Consider the following 14,416-nt stretch of genomic DNA (forward strand, 5'->3'; position numbering starts at 1 on the left):
CCTACAAAAATCTCTTTTGATTTAACAATAAACTGTGTTTGGCCTCCCTGTGATGCTGAAAGGCAAAATTATTTAGCAATGGAAAAATAAAAATAATAGAGAAATGGGTAAGAAGATTTTTGTATTTTCACACATTAAATATTACACAGAAATTTAAAGTTAATTATTATATCTATATATATTACCATGAATTGAATTTTGAAAACAATGGTGAATTTAAAAACACATTTAAGTAAAACACAAACAATACATTATGTATAATTTTAGATACAGTACATATGTAACAAAAGTTTAAAAACATAAACCAGACAGGTTTAATAAAATGAATAATGGTTATCTTTGGAATGAAGGAAACTAGAAGGATTGCCAATTAATTTCTCTCATAAATTATAATTGAGTCTTTGTTCAAGGAAAAACAGCCATAAAAGACATTATGGGAGCACCTGGGAAACTTTCAATACAGAATAGACAATAGACAATTGTATTTTGTTATTATTAAATTTTTAGAGATGATGATGCTGTGATTTGTGTAATAAACTTTATTTTTAAGAGATTCGTGCTTTCAAATATTGAATCGTGTACACACAGGGACAAAAATCATCCTGGGGATTGGTAAACTCAAGAGTGGAGGAGTCCCTAGGGGGCAGCCTGAGTTAACTACAGCAGTATTCTTTTCTGCGGGAATTGCAGATGAAGGTTTATGTCTCCAGATTGGGGGGAAAAAAAAGGAAGGTGAAGGCCAAAATTCCCAGGACTTGTTTTTCTAGTCTAACCCGTGACTGGATGATTTCTACTACCTGCAGGACCCATCTGTTTGTCGGCACACTTTGCTTTCTGCCATAATGGCCCTAATTAACACATGGAGCAATTTTCAGTTTGTCTCTATTCCCTACCAGCCTATGAACTTCACGAGTCTGAAAACCACAGTTCTCCTACCAGTCCCTAATGCAGACCATGGCACATAGTCAGTCATTAATAAATATCTGTATACTTTATCTATTGTGGCCATCTTCCAAAAAGTAGATGTCCCCTCTCTTCTTCTGGTTCCTCCCCCCATGCTATGAGACACAGCAGATTTCATAAATACATCCCTTAGAATTCATCTCTGATCAACAATATTTGTTACAGTGCTGCGTATACTGGAGTCACAGCTGAAGCTGCCATCACAATGCCTGTGCCTTTCCAACAGTTACTTTGAAAACTGTTTCTTCACACTCAAAAACAAATGCTTGCATTTGCATATGATTTCATTAATGTAAATGCTCTTTATTTCCTCCTCATCCAAAAGTTTTTACTATCTCTGAAGCCCAAGGATGGTGCTAAGCAAATATATTTGTCATTTCTTATTCATTTACAAATAGAGATAAACTGGATCTAGAACTCTATAAGTAAATTATAGACTCAAGAGCTAGAAATCTGTCCCTGAGATATGACACAATACTTAATGCCAGCATCTTCCTTATGAAGTTTTTCTGAAATTGTTTATTATACTTGTTGCATATACTTACAAAGTGTACATATTTCATTCAAAATGTCAGTGTTGTAGCCTATTCCACATTGGAATGTTTGTGTTCAGTGCTCGGCTCTCCAACTTCCTGCCAAAACAGACCCAGGTAGATAGCAGCCACGCCTAAATGCCTGGATTCTTGAATTAAGCTCCTAGCTCCTAGCTTTGGCTCTCCCAAGCCACTCCGCAGAGGAAGGGCACTCCTTATCTATACTCCTCCATCTGTTTATCTAGCTGTCACTCTCTCTGTCTCTTAAATAAATAAAATTAAATAATGTTTTATAAAATGTTACATAGAATGTTCATAGTTTGGTGGCCAAGGGAATTCTCATCTTCTTTTATTGTAGTGGCTAACAGACTGTCCAGTAAGATCAACCTGGAAGGAAATTATTACCGCCAAATAAAGGGCAGACTAGGGAAAATACAAAAGAGGTAGGTGAAATAGGTCAATAATGAAATTCCCCTAGAATAATTGCATGAAAAGAAGTACAAAAGCTCTGTTACAGCAAATTAGTACAATTCTCATGAAATGTGAATAGAGGAAAGAAAGATGAAATAAGAGAAGGGAGTAGATAAGGAGCAATTTCCACAATCCACATGAAAGACAGGAAGCACAGGAATTAAAGAAGCCAGGCCTCCTTACCTAAACACAAACAACATGGCAGTAGAACCTCATGAAGTGAGCTCTGTATAAATGTAGGATGGAAGCTTACCTTTTGAGAGCTCTAGTATTTGAAATGATGACTCACTTAATAATTTACCTTATGTGATAACAAAGATGTTCATTGATTGATTCATTTTGCTCAAAATAATAAACATTTGCAATTTCATCCTTTTCTTTGAATTTGTAAATAAAACATTAAAATTCTTTTGCCAAAATCCTGAAATTACCTGAAGATGTATTTGGTTATTTAACATAAAGGAAAAATTTATTTTAGTTATTTGGTGTAAGGAAACTGCCAATATTTAATCCATTTCTTCAACTTATAAGTGACAAAATAATCATCATAAAAGAAAAACGTGATTTTTTTTCACTTAAAAAGCTATAAATACTGCTCAATTAATTTGAGTACTGGATTCAATCAGTGATTTCTAATATATCCTCATGGAAGATACATATTTACTGATTCCACCCTTTAAAAATATCTTCAATCTTTTATTTCAAATATTTTTAATTACTAGTATGTTCTACTCTCATCAGAAAATAATTTCTGAGACACACAATCCATTAAATTCCCTAGACTGATTTCTTTTTTTTTTAAAGTCTTCATTTATTTTAAAAACATACTTTTGAACACAAACTACAGCAGCAGCAATCTTTTGCAAAAAAATATTCTAGTAGCTATCAGCCTTCAGGAAGGTTCCTCTGTAGCAACCTGTGGCCTGCCCACGAACCTTAATTAGTTTGAGAGATCATGATATAGAGGCTCTTCAAACTGGATAGGAGTGGTAGCTCTCTGTGGAGAAATAGAGCAAGCTTTTGTACCAGGTAATTTAAGGAGCAGCAACAGGCTAATACGTAGACAAGAGAGGGTGTAGCATGTGGTGTGGTTCTCAGCAGAGCAGCAGGCCTCTAATGAGGCCCAGTAGTGGATAGCAGCTGGTAAACTTGGGGTTCAAAATAGGAGGCTCTGAGGCCCTTTATTTGCTAACAAAAGACTGCAAATTGCTCAAAGGCCCGAGTAGGCAATGAGAACATGTTCATATGGTGAGCCAGTATATAAATTTTCAAAACAAATATTACAATATATGAATTTACATTGCAATGAAAATCAGAAGAGTTCTGTGATTGCAGACATTTTGGGTAAGAATAGGTACAAAAATTAGCCATTAAATTTTGTATAAGAAAATAACCACCTGCCCTTCTGCCTGATCTGGAACAAGCAGATTAAAATGCAAACAGTGTGTGTTGTAACTATGCAATCATGCCATCCGCGCTATCTGCACCCCAGACAACTGACAGTTAAAGCATGATCTATTTTGTTGAGCAGTATAAAATTAATGGAATTTGCATATGATGGAACAACTTTCAAGCTATCCAATAATGAATTGATAATGTCAAAAATCATAAGAACCACAAGAAAAAGCTCAAATCTCTTGCGTAAGAGAAGATTAAGACTGACAGAGATTTTAGAGATGGCTCCTAAATAAAATCCTTTGCCATTTCTGCACCATTTATTTTGCAGCAGCAGGCATTCTCTTCAGTAGCACTACTAACAGAGTGGCACAACCAGGGGTTCCCAAAGGAAAATTGGTTAAATATTAAACTCCTTTGCTTCTCATTTCCTAGCACTGCTGTAGAAAATTGCAGAAGTTTGTTAGTACAATTTTACATATTTTTTAAAAAATATTTCATGCTTTTCAACTTTATTGAGGTTATTTGGTGCATGAAACTATACATATCCAAGATATGCTACGTGATGACTTAGGAGGTTTGGTATACATATGTATGAAGAAATAGTTACCACACTCAAATGAACACAGCTATCACCACACATAAAACATGTTTAATTCAGAAACAAAAGGGAAAAGGATTCTAAAATGGTTAAATAGAAATAAAAAAAAAAACACAAGCAAAAGTCAGAATATTATGTGTGTGCACCTTAAAGTTGAAAAAGAGTATTTTTTGCACTTGTTACAGATTCAGAGTAAAGGTTTATCCTTAAAAACAAAAAGGATTCATTTATTATTGTTGGAAAGGCAGATTTACAGAGAGAAGGAGAAAAAGAAAGAATGATTTTTCCACCCACTGGTTTATTCCCCAAATGGCCTCAACCTTTGGAGCAAGCCAGGAGCCAGGAGTTTCTTCCAGGTCCCTGACATAAGTGCAGAGTCCCGAGGCTAAGGACATCATCTGCTGCTTTCCCAGGCCACAAGCAGGGAGCTGGATGGGAAGTAGAATAGTTGGGACACAAATTGATGCCCTTATGAGACACCAACACTTGGAGGTGGAAGATTGGCCAGTATGAGCCATCACACCATGCCCAAGGCTTACTCTTAAAATACATATCACAAGCCATGCTTCTCCTACTCCTTTGTAATAATCTGAACACTCATTTAATTTTACAGGGACTTGGGGTTAGCATTTCCAGGCACAAACGCTACATGCAATACTTTGTTATTCTGTTGAAGTTTTTGTGCCAGTGGAATTGTTACACAGACTCCATGTATCTAGTGGAAACACCTCATCACCAGCTCACATCAAGCCTGATTACAGCTCAGATCTTTTCAAAAGCTATTTTCCATGCAGTTGTTCCCTAACTGTTGCACATATGTCTAAGTATACCCACTACATTATTTACAGAAATTAATTTTCTGCTGGCTCTCAAGTAATTTAACAAATGCACTGTAAGGGCACTGGATGAAAAAAAGCATAACATTGTTTACTCCCAGCAATCTAGATATGCACATTTGAAATGCAAGTTATATACCCTATGTTAGGCACAATTTTTAAATGTATTCCTCCAATTGGAATGACTCGTACTACAGACAACCACCTATAAAAGATAATCACGTTGTCTCATTAATGACAAATGCTTTCACCTCCAATACATACATATTCTCCCGCGCTCTCTGCAACTATTCAATTCATTAAAAATCATCCATTGTTCACAATATAGTATACAATGGCCTCACTGAAAAGTGTTGGCATTCATTCGTGAATAGAGTGAGAATACAGATAACAAAAATCTCAGCAAGAATTAGCCTGGAGTACCCACACTACACATTTCCTCTCCTGGTAGATACTATATTCATTCCAGTAGGTCTTAGTTGCATGGCAGATTCTGTAACTAATGAACATAGCCAGCTGACCTTCTCAACCAGAGCATTCTGTTTCATTTATCATTGTTATGAAAACACAGTATTTTGTTTATAATTCATGCCATTGTGAATTGATAATCCTGGGATCTAAAAACAGGTCCTTGCTTCTGATTTGTCTTGCCAAATGGCTGCAAGAAGCAAAACATGTAACTGAGCAAGCCCGCCCAGTCCCACCCCTTTCTTGCTCACACAGCCTTCTTCCAAGCCTGATAAGTTCATCAAAAGTCTCCAGTGTGTGCAGCTCACTCAATTACAAAGTCCATTCAATGTTATTATCGGTCATAATGAAAATACCTGCCTGGGGCTAAAAGAGTGATCTGCTCTGAGGTGAGAGAATAAGAGCCACTCGGCAGGGGCCAATCCCAGAACCAGGCAGTCAGAGTTGGTGGCCTTAGGGGTCAGTCATTTGTCACAAGCTGCAATCAGTAAGCCTGTGGCAAAACTCCCTGTCCTCCAAGATGCCACGCTGAAGCTCCCCTACTGACAGATGAGTCCTTGGTTAAGAGATTCCCAGGCTTATGGTGAAAGAAGGTTGGTCTTTAAAAAGTCTATGTTTGGTTTTCATATTAGCAAATCCCTTCTGGGATTGATTTCATTCACCAACAGTCTTCCTTTAGATGCTCAATTTACTGAAGTCTCGGCACTAATTGGCATGACTTTGGAGATTCTGGCTGCTTCACAGAAATAGGGATCACACTTCTTGCAGGCATCTTCTTTTGTGTATGAGCTCCATCGCCGTTACACTTGAAAATAGCTTAACTGACAAACTCTTACGTGGATAAAATTTAGAACCCCATATTGTATATAACATAATTACTTTCTCAGTTACTTTCTATTACTTTTTGTTTTATGATACCATTTAATAGGCGCTGGGGTCTTCCCTCCCCCTCCCCAAGATCCTTCCCCTCTCCACCGTTCTCCCCTTCAATCTTAGAATGGGTGTCTTCCGTGAATTTTCACAAGTCCATCATGCTGCCACTAAGGTGTCTCCCAATAATGTAGGACATTTCTCAGTTACTTTCTTCGCTACTATGTACGAATCTCCAAGGGAACAAGAATTTCCTTGATTAAAATCCTGTAGTACCATGTACAATAGCTAAGATATGGAATCAGCCAAGGTGTCCATCAGTAGATTAGCAGAAATGTGGTATGTATACACAATGTGATATTATTTGGTCACACACACAAATAACAACACTGTCACTTGTGGCAAAATGAATGGAACTGGAAGAAATGGCAAATGAAGTAAGCTGCACAAGCAAAGATGAATACCACATGTTCTATTTCCTGTGGAAACTGTAAAAACAAAAGGGGTGAGATGAGGTTAATCTGAACTTGGGATAGTCAATACCAGAGCCTGTGAAGAGTGGAAGAGAATTAAAGTGAAGGATGCTACATCATAGAATAAATTCCTAGTGTTACACAGCACCTTGTGGCAACTATATTTCCAAACAACCAATTACATAGTTCTGAGCAAGTATGAGAAACAAGTTCAAAAGCTCAAACAAAAAATAATGAATAATGACAAGGAAAGAGAAATGTTAATTATCCTGATTTGACCTGTACACTTGGTATACACATTTACTGAAATGTCACAATGTAGCCAAAAGGTAGGAAATAAACAAACCTAGACACAGCAAAACCAAATCAGAAATAGCACACAAATCACATTCCCCCTAAACCTCCAAGACCATTAATTCTTTTTTTTTTTTCTTTCCTTGCAAACATATATTAAGCATGGAGTCCAGCTACTTATTGTCCAGATGGGTTGAACAGTTTCTTGGGGAGACCATTTCTGGTCCGAAGTCAGAGCTGGTATAATATCATCACAGTCAATTAAGAGTCCCAATATAACATCAACAGCAATTTGCAATATTATGGAATTGACATAGTTTTGAGTAACCAGTATGTTAAAAAAAAAAAAAAAACCACAACAACAAAAAAAAAAAAACAAAGAACAAAATAACAAAAAACAAGTCCTAATCACAACCTATGATTAGCTCATTGACATCTCAATTTTAGTTTATATACAGGACCGGACCGGCTGCTATATACCTTGAAAAGGCTATAGGGTACCATTCAGCTGTCTCGTGTCTATTTCATTTTAGTATTTAGCCATTTGTTGTGTTGAAGTATAATTTTGTTGATCTTGGCAGATTTTGGGATAATCTAGACTGGCTTGTAACTCTAACAAGATATTTGTCGACATTTAATGTGCAGAACATTTTTTTTTGGGGGGGGGGTGTGCAGGAAAATCCTCAACACCATGGTGAGGAGTGACTAATCTTTGTGTCCCACCCAGCAAGGCATGAGCCAATCCATGCCAGCTCTTTCCTGTCAGATTTCAAGCTCTACTTTCTGTTGTTTAAGACCATTAATTCTTTTGGCTAATGAAACAGTACCCAGGACATGAATTTCATCATAACACATGAGGGAGAAAATTTGATCTTCAAAGTATGTTCATTTAAGCTATTTTTAAATTATTGTCAACCCCCCCCCAATAAAAAATACTCTTCTGAGTAAAAAATTCAGTAAATAAATAAGGGTGGCTTACAGGGTTTCAGTATTGAATAAGTTTTAGAAACACAAAATAAAATTCAGACAAAGCAGATTTCTTTACTGCTGGATCAACCAAAGCCTTTGTTGTGTGAATATGCATTATAAATCTTTAAGAAGATAGTATCTTCCGTAGCATTTCACTACAATACTTAATTACAAATTCTTTTTATAGCACATACTTTGCATAACCTAGGTTCAGGCCTCTGGATGGTGACTGGATAGTCCAAGGGCACTTGGTCAATAGACAGCAGCTTATGATTGAAGGAGCAGATACTGAACCCTGAAGCCACAGACTACCTTCACAGCTGTCCATCCCCTTTCCATACATGGTAACCCTGGATGTATTCCGCTACAAGATTCTCAGAAATTCTGCACATATATGAGATACCAAGACAAATCAGCTGAAATCAAGCTACCCGCGTCCCTGAGCAGGACAAATGGGAGATCAATTACTGCAAATCAAATTCACTAATATGTCAAAAATTCTCAGGGGAATCTTAACGAATACCTCTTCATTATCTGGCCACCTGTCCTTTGCTAGATTGCAATGCCAAAAGCAAACAAGAGTGCACCATAATTTTTAAACAGTTCGTTTTTATTCCTAACTGAATTAAATTAACGTTTAAATGCACTCCAGAAAAACTTTTTGAAAGGTATATATAATTTTCCTGCTAATTTGCAAGAACGAGAGAAACAAGAAAATCCAGCAGCAAAAGAAAACAAATATCACAGCAAATCTTAGTATAGGCTGGAATATCAGCAGACAGGACCTAGAGGCAAAGTTATGGGAACCAAGTTACAGCCATCTCTGTGGCTCTCTGACACGTGCCACACAGAGCCCTTCATAAGAAAAGCAACACAGTCACTGGCAGCTGATTGCACAGAACTTGCCCCCACACTGCAGCGTCAACAACCCCATCTTAGCCACCAGGACAGGATGGACAGGAGATGGCGCTGACCCAATGCTGGCCATCCAGAGACTGGATGCAGTGATGTCAGGGTAGGTAACCTCACTTGCCCTTGCTGTGTCTTTCTTTGAATGTCAGACCTCACCTCCTGGAATTCAGAATCCCATTATTTGATGGCAATGACTTTGACTTTGAGAGAAGGCATATGAGCTGAAAATACACAGGTGTGAATATAGAAAGAAAGGATCTCCCTAATTATTCCGTTTCAGAATCTAGAGATTGTCAGTCACCTCTGTTTAGTATTTCTTCTATCAAAATGTAGAGGAAATTCCATTGATTCTATTTTTAATAACTACATTTTCTCTTTATCCTTAATATAGCATTAGCATCTTTAAAATGGGATTTTTAAACAAGAGACAAATTCAACAACTGTCATCCTTGGGACAGGAAAGCATCTGTGCATGACATGATTTTATATTTATTCTAAAAACCCATAAATCTTCAAACTTGATTTCTCAAAAGTCTCAGACCCAACCATTGGCTTTAATTTTCTTATGTCTTCATCAAGCTTCAAAATAGAAAGCTGTTTTGCCCATCCTGAGTTTGGATGAAATAAAGGTAACTGAAATAACACAGAGCCATGTGTAGGCTGTTTTTTTTTTTTCTGAAGTTTCAATTGTCTGTGAAGTGGTTCTCCAGGCCTGATCTTGATTATTGACATATGAGTTGAGATGGCTATGAAACTATAACAGGGAAAACTAAAATTAGATTCCATATAACTTAAACTAAAGAAAGTATCATCTGTAAGATATTAAGCTATAGTTTTCTCTATATGTACCACCATGGCATGCTCCAAATATTCATCTGTTAATACTTCTGACAAATTTATGCAACTATTCATCCATTTTTAAATCTCATTATACTTTTTTTGTTTGTTTGTTTTTTGCTTTTTTTTTATTCATTAATTACATTGTATTATGTGACACAGTTTCATAGGTACTGGGATTCTCCCCACCCTTCCCCAAACCCTCCCACCATGGTGGATTCCTCCACCTTGTAGCATAACCACAGTTCAAGTTCAGTTGATAAATCTCATTATACTTTAAAGCAGGCCTTCAAATAAAATCTGTCACTTTCTACAGTGAAGATTTTTCTTTATTACTAATTCACTTCTAAATAATATATGGGATAGATGTATTACCCAGAAAAAAATGCAAAATTTTGCCAGTCCCCAGAGGAGTGACAGCACACACTTGCCATTGTCATATGCCTTCTCTGTGCTGGCCAGAAACCAGAGGTCAGCTCCAAGCAGCCTTTTGTTTGTTTGCATCTGCCAAGGGCAGGGCCAGAGGGTCTAGATGCATAAAAGTATCTCACACTCAGAAGGAAGCCCTCAGGCTTTTGTGCCAATAGATGTGCAAAGATGCTTAAGTAAGTGTGGGAAAACAGCAACTGCAGACCAGGATTTGCCATAAGGCAAGACCTAACACAGATTTTTTTCTAGTTTGCCAAAGACAGATGGAATAGCAGCATAATAGACTTGGCCAAAGGGTCTCCTGGGCTATTCTTTCTATTGTACCCACACAACAGAGACAGTAAAAACACAAAGAGCCAATGCTGAAGAAGGAAGTGTCTACTTAAGGACCAAGCTCTACCATTTATTATTTTCATCAAAAAGTCAGAAAGGGAATTGATGCCAACTGCTGCCCTGTATCCTCATGGAAGGTAGCAGGTCTGTTTTAGAGAATTCAAGTTGCAGCATGGGTACCAGTGTTCACTCTCAGAGAGAAGATAGGCAGCTAGGGAAAGGTCAGCAAAAGCTGCATCTCAGCTCAGCATCACTTAAAGGCTCAGATTTTGCCCTTTGGAAAAGAGGTGGATGTTGCTGTGTTGAAGAACACCTAATGGAGACACAGGAATAGTTTCAGCCACCCCCATGCAGCCCAGTGATACCTTTACAAGGTAAGGAACTGTCCTGTTGTTTATAATCAATGAAAGCCTGAAGGGGAGAGAAATAGTCCAAACATTCTCTATCTCTGTCTCAGCAAGGATTAAAAAAAAATCATTTTTGGTCTGCCTGTGACATCAGCATCCCACATGGGTGCCAATTCCTACCCAGTTTCTGTGGGGAGCCATGCAGTTGGGTAGGATGGCATGAGTGAGTGATGAGCACCACTCCTCGGTTAGCAAGGCTACAAGGAGTTTCTAGCAGCGAGGCAAGGCCCGTCGGAATGTCTCTGGTCACCTCATTGCTTCCTCACTCCATTGTATGGACACTCAATCACCTCTCTGATGTTTCATAGAATTCTCCTGAGGGTGTTGTTATTGTTTTTCTGCTAATGTGAAGTGATTCCTGTAACTGGTATGACACCTCAAATTGATCAATCATATTATGATAAAAACATCTTTAGCGACATAAGGCTATGACACACAATTAAAAGCATACCATAGTACAATTGAGCCCACAATGTCTCCAAACATCCTGTTATGTGCCCACTTTTGTCCTGGAATTTGCCCTAGTATAAGTAATGTTTTCCTTAAGAAATGGCTTGATAATATCTTGCAACTGATGGCAATCATGGAGGCACAAAGAGTTTGTTTACCATGCGCCTCGAACTGTTACAACACATGATATGACGTATTCTAGTTTCTCACCACAGGAAGCAAAAGTATATGGGGCATCTTCTAAAGGGAAACAAATGTGAACCCCCTCAAAATGGCTTAAAATCTCAATCTTATATTGGCACTTATGTTTAGGGAAAGAAAACAGTTTATAAAGATAAAAGGAAGTTTCTTGCGAAGGCCCTCTGTTTGTAGATTGGCTGAGTTGCCTTGATCCCTTTCACTGCCCTTTAACAAAAAAAACAAAAAACAATTGAATCAGTACTAGGTGAAGGTGACGGTAATTAATGCATGACTTGATTATAAGATTTAGCAAAGAATCTATGTTATATGCTTTTATAAGATCCTTTTATGATCTTTTAATTCTGTACTCTTAATATTCTAAGTAATATTAGTTTGTTTGTGTTTAGTAAAAATTGATTTTAAGTATAAGTAAATCATTTGTCACTATGTAACCACTTGCACTGCCATCTGTGGAGTTCCTGGCTTTAGCCAGGTGATTGCAGGTTTCAGTGAGTAATGATTGTTGAAAATGTTTTCCTTAGTATTGTTTTTTGTATTCTCTTAATCATGATGTGAAAATGAAACAAGTAGATATTGTGCAAAAGCTTGTGATGATTTGTGTATAAATAAAGAAGGCAGCTTTTCTGAGTTGTCCATTATGAGCATCAAGCCATAGTGGTCCGTGTCTTATCTTTTCCTCTTACAGTCTCGCCGATCCACGCATCCTTTGCAAGCTCTCGGTCAGCTGGAGCTGGACTCCGGCAAGTTTCTCTGCTTCTGACCCAGTTTCCTGTTAAAGGCCTGGGAAAAGCAGCAAAAGGTGGCCTGAGAGTTTGGACCCCTGCCATCCACATGGGAAACCTGGATGAAGATCCCAGCTCCTGGATTCAGCCTGTCCCAGCCCTGGTCACTGTGACCATCTGGGTAGTGAAACAGGGATGGAAAATCTCTCTTCCTGCCTTTCCCTTTTTCTCTCTGTAATTCTCCCTTTCAAATAAATAAATTAATAAATCTAGAAAGTGAGCTCAACCAAGTCCTGTTTACATGCAACAAGCACTCACTTTGAAAATTTGTTTTAAAGTGCGGCTATTGTACAGCTGAGGAATATTAGTGAGTGACAGAAAATAAGAAAGATTTTTCTCAAAATGACACAAATAATTGGTACAATATTGACCACAGTATTACCACTCTTAATGCTAGGAGATGGATATATGGAACTCCAGCACACTATTTTGTCCACTCACTTATGTTGTTGGAATTTCCTGTAAAAAATTTTTAGTTATTTCATATTTGTGTAAATTTTCAGCATTTCAAATGACATATAGCAGTACTATAGATGGTGTAAGTTCTACTAGTACAAAGTGTAAGTTTTTTGAATCTGAAATTAGAATAACCTGATTAAAATGAGAACATCCTCCCATTAAATAGGTTTTTTTCCCATTAAATAGGTTTCCAACATATGCCCAGCATGACCATAATACACTTCCAGAGAGAATTCAAAAGGAATTCGGGGAGTCCTATTTGGTACAGCAAGTTAGGCTATCGTTTGGGATACCAGCATCCCACATTGGAGTGTGTGGGACTGAATCTCACCTCTGCTGCTGCTCCAGCTTTGTGCTAATGCACCTGAAAAGTAGTAGAGTCCCTGACATCCACATAGGAGACCCAAATGCAGTGCCTGGCTCCTGGCTTTGGACAGGCCCAGCACCAGCTGTGACAGGAATTTAAGGAATGAGCCAGAGAAAGAGAGAGTTCTCTCTCACTCTCTCCTTCTTGCTGTTTCTCCGTCTTCAGAACAAAAATGAATCAATAAACTTTTTTGAGAAAGGATTTCAGGGAAGAACATTTAGCCTAGATGTTAGGATGCTAGTTACGAAGCATTTGTTCCACCCAGAAGTACCTGGGATCGATTCCCAGCTCTGATTGCTGACTTCAGCATCCTGCTAATATGCTCTCAGTGAAAGAGGTGATAGCCCAAGCAGTTGGGTTCTTACACCCATATCGGAGACCTGGACTGAGTTCCAGGCTCCTGGCTCTTGTCATTGCTCTTATCAATGAATAAGATCACTCTTTCTTCCTTTCTACCTCTCAATTAATTTTTAATTGTTTTTAAAAAAGAATTTAGAACATTTTTTGCAAAAAATTCTAGCTTTTCTAGGAAAGTGATATTGAGTAAATTTCTGTGTAATAGAAGGGGACCCACCTGCATGGTTGCTCTCTGGTCCATGAGCATCAGAGGTGAGGGTACAGCAGGGCCTGGGTTGCCTGGCCCAGATCCTTGGGGCCACCTGTGTGGCTGGTGCTGGATCTGTGAACCCTAGGGGTGGGAGGTCCGTTGGGGCTCAGGTTCTTGTGCCCACCTTCAGGGGAGAGTGATGCTGTGTCCGTGAGCCCCAGGATTGGGAGTCTGTCATGGTCTGGGTCACCTGGACTGGGTCCATGAGCCCAGCTATGAAAAATGGTCCTCCTCAGTGTAAAGGGTGGAGTGCTGGACAGCAAACCAATGTGCACATACAGCACAAGCTAGTCCTGGGGCCTGCAGAAGGCATCTGGTACCATAGCAGAGAACGGAGAATAGAACAAATCTACAACTACCCCAGCCAAATGATGACAGTAAATAATCTGGGTGAATGGAGACTCTAAAGTCAACTGTGTCAGCCAATGTGAAGGGATTCCTCATCCATAGATTGTCAAGATCAACAGCATTTCAGAACTATAGCATCCACCTGGGCAGAACCCCCACATTGGGACCCTGGGTTGGCATCAGGTGGCCTTTTCCCATCTTCGAGTACTGGGATGGTCAGGAGGCCTATTATTATCATCCCCATCATACCAGAAATGGGAAAAAGAAATAGAAAGTTTGGAAACAATGATCACACCCACTTCTCCCTAACCTAGATACTTCCCATCCTAATCAACTATCTAAATACCATCTAAACTGATTTTTAAAAGAGTTTAAAAAAATAACAAAACAAATAAAGGTAAGTCTTCTTTT

Source organism: Ochotona princeps, chromosome 1 (genome assembly GCF_030435755.1).
Source record: "Ochotona princeps isolate mOchPri1 chromosome 1, mOchPri1.hap1, whole genome shotgun sequence".
In the NCBI taxonomy this organism is placed as follows: domain Eukaryota; kingdom Metazoa; phylum Chordata; class Mammalia; order Lagomorpha; family Ochotonidae; genus Ochotona; species Ochotona princeps.